The sequence below is a fragment of the Diadema setosum genome, chromosome 15 (genome assembly GCF_964275005.1).
Source record: "Diadema setosum chromosome 15, eeDiaSeto1, whole genome shotgun sequence".
NCBI classification, from domain to species: Eukaryota; Metazoa; Echinodermata; class Echinoidea; order Diadematoida; family Diadematidae; genus Diadema; species Diadema setosum.
Window position 1 is genome coordinate 17,918,042 of NC_092699.1, and position 4,090 is coordinate 17,922,131.

Here is a 4,090-nt window from a genome sequence, read left to right on the forward strand (position 1 = left end):
TTAATTTGTTAGTATCATTCTGCATCTGTGCACAAAAGGAGATAATACAGGTGAAAATGTTATTGTGCCATTAACATTGTTTTGTGAGAGCATATAAAACTAGAGGGAAAATGAGCAAAGAAAGTGAATTTTTTTTTCTCATTTTTCCGCTAATGAATTATATTCATTTCTGGTCAGTTTCCTTCCTTTTTGTGTTTGTATCATATAAATCTGTAAGATTAAGTAGCATAACTAAATAATGTTCGTTTGACGGAACGGTTATCGTTCAATTTGATTTGACTATAGTTATCAATGCCAACTAAACAATGCAGTGGGGTTGAGTTTGATACTTACAAACGCTGTTGTCAGCTTGTATTGGATAGTATGATGTATTCTTTTTGATGTCAATGATAATGTAAACGAACTTTGACATGCTCATTAATCCGATTCTGAAAGTATCAACCTTTTTGAGATCTAACTACATCTTTTCTCACGTGGTTGATGCAGTAACTAATCAACTTAAGTAAGATACAGTAATCATTTGTCACCATTTTTTTTTTCTGGTAATTACACTGAGATGAAAACAATCACAGTTTGTATTTCCTCGGGTTCGTTAAGCTGAAAATGAAAAAAAAAATGTTATTCAGAAGGTTCGTATAGTCAGCATATTTCATTTTGCGGACTGTCGTACCTTTGAGATAAGTAACCTCATTTCATTTTCGGATGAGCGAAACTTCGGAATAACGTTGAATATCATTTTGATTTTCGAATGAATGTACCTTCGGAATAACGAACATCACCCTCCGGTAACTACACCGGGGTGACAACAGCCATAATAGCAAGACAGATGAAAGTCGTCATAACAATATGTCATAACACTGTGGAGGCACTGTGGTATATAGCGGATATATAATTACTGTGTTTATGTATGTATATATATATATATATATATATAAGTTAACGAATCAGTAGAAGAAGAACGCCGTGAAAAAAAAAAAAAATCCTAGATCTTGAAGATCTTAAAAACGGAGCATAGCTCTCAAATACTGAAAGGCAAGGTCACACTCTTCATCAGTGCCCATGGTGTGACAAAAGATCTTAATCAAACCCGTTTCTGAAACAGACATGAAAACACGTCTGATCATGGGCATGATATATATATATATATACATATATATATATATGTTTATACATATATATATATATACATATATATATATATACATACATATATATATATATATATATATATATATATATATATATATATATATATATATATACATACATATATATATATATATATATATATATATATATATATATATATACATACATATATATATATATGTGTTTATATATATACATATATATATATATATACACAAATCGAATTCGAATATATCATTAAAAGAAAGCAAGGACTGTTCATGATTATACATTTGTCCGAGTATTGCTTACTTCTAAAAGATGTCTATCTGACAAGAGCTAGCTGAATCATATACATCTCTCTATTTCTCTGTATGTCTGTACAGGACAATGCACGTATGAATCATTTTACTTGTCACTTCCGCTCTGCCTACGATTGTATTATATGACAATTTGTCTCTGTCGTCATAATAAATGTACACTGCATTTCATTTTTCCACGCTTGAAATTATACTAACCAACGCCTGGGACTCACGTGGGCACTAAATGTTCTTGTCTTGTTTTTTTTTCTGATGTTGAACACTTGATAGATAACGTGGTAACCTTCCCTCGCCTCGCCTCGCCTCCCCAAACCTCGTGTCGGCCAAGTCTTGGGCGACATAAAATCACTGGTTGACTCGATCAAATAGAATCTCAGGGTATGATTAGCGCCACCTGCCGGCAAAATTGCTTCTGATAGCAGTTTGAGCATGTTTGAAATGTATCACATTAATTTTCAGAGAAGGATGTAGGTTTTTTTTTTTTTTTTTGTTATTCTTTTTTTTTTTAAATCGACATGGATTACACGAGCACAATGACTTTATCGTTCAATACATCTAAAATAAAATGCTCCCTTGGGAATACGGTGATTAAGCAAGGTTTGCTCGCTGTAATATCCGGCTTCTGTTTCGGTTTGGTTAGGTTTGGTTAGGTTTTGTGCTATTTCTCCCAAATTTTTCCAGGTACAGTCACAAAAAACAGCGTTTTCAAAGAAAGTAGTGGTTACGAATCAATAAAGAACTTGCCACTTCCGTTACAACACTAATGACTGTCAACACCGTCCCTAATAATAAGATACAGAAAAGTAGCGATATTACATTAAATAATTACAAGGGAGGTAGAAACTAGACAGGAGGTATACAAGTAACGAAAGGCGAGTATATGCCGTGTGAATCCAAATAATGATGATAAGCATAATTATCAAGTGTTGATCCCCCCAAGAAAAAAAAAAAGATAAATGAATGGAACTATAATTACATAATACACAGGAGCATGAGTTCTGTTATGTTATTGAAATTACGACACATTTCCTGGTATGTTAAAAATGACTTTATCTTACACCGTTTCATGTTTGGCAAGAAGTTTGGAAAGCATTTCCTCTTAGACAGGACATGATTTTGGCTATTCAGTTTGATTTGGGGGATTTGATTCACTTCCAGAACACATATCTGCAACCTCGTCAGAAATGTGCCACTAGATAGATTACTTACCTTCACGAAGAAAACAACACACATGAAACCCCAATACCTCAGTCCCTACACTGGCTCCCTGTAAAACGTATTAACTTCAAGATTCTTCTTCTTTTCTACCGTTCATTGCACAAATTTGCCCCTGCCTACTTCAAAATACTCTTCATCTTCACCAACCACCATGAAATCCGCGCTAATCGAAGTACCTTGAATCAAGCATACTATAGTAGTTCAATGGGGAGATCGTTCTCTCAAACATGGCCCCAAAACTTTGGAACAACCTTCCACTATCTATACGAAAAACACCTTCTATTGATGCTTTCATAAAGAACCTAAAAAATACCTTTTTAATTTAAATTGAGAATTGTTAAATTGTTTGATTTAAATTGACAAATTAAATTGACAATATATGTATGAAGAGCTTGCTCCCCAAAGGCGCTAAATCCATCATTTTCAATGGATTTAGCGCCTTTTATAGAAGCAAGCTCTTCATATCTATAGGCCTACATATGTTTGCTTGCTCATTGTTCTTATAATTATCTGTATGATATTCTGTCGTGAATATCTTGTTAGGTAGAATGAGCACTTTATAAGTCTCTCTATTATCTTCATTACTATTATTACATTTTAGATATATTCTCGCTTCCTTGCTCCAGCTTAGTCTGCTTTCTTCTTAAGCTCCATGGTAACAGTGGCCATGGTAACAGTGCATCATCAGTGCCGTATCGCACACTGTAGCAGACTTAGTCACACGCAGTGCGCAAGGTTTTAACGAGTTGATATAGTTTTGGTTGAGATGGGGATTCAGGTTTAAACTTTTTGCGAGAAAATTAGAAACCACGTATGTGAAACCCACCTTTTATTGGGTAACTTTTGTTTTGCTTTGTACCAGAATATCTCAGCCATTTCAAACCCGATTTTCATCAAAGAAACTTATAATTCCTCTTAGAATTGTATGCTCGTGATATTTCGTATACGTGGTTTCTGATTATCTCGGAAAAAGTTAAAACCTGTCATTGCCTGTATCTCCGTCTCAACCAAAATTATTATAATTCCTTTAAATCATCATAACATTCTACTGAGGAAGCGTTTATCCAGGGAGGCGAGACTCGCCTACCTTGTTTAGTCTAAAATATAACCGAAAGCCTGTAGATTTAATTCTTTTCCATCTGATACTGGTTGTGACAAAAGGAACTATTCGCAATGCACCCAGTGACACCTACATAACTATTCACTTGAATAAGCAGTGATAAAGTGGTAATCAAAATGCCAGCCATCGTGGGCATTTGTTATTCATTTCTTTACAGAAGCCATAATTCACGGTTTGTAGAGGCATGTGATTAATGTGTTTTTGTTGTTGTTGGTGTTGTTGCCTTTTTTAAAGACAACTTGTGACGTGATGGATGTTCGGCCCGTATGAGGATGGTGAATCTCACGAGCTATTACATTTTAAC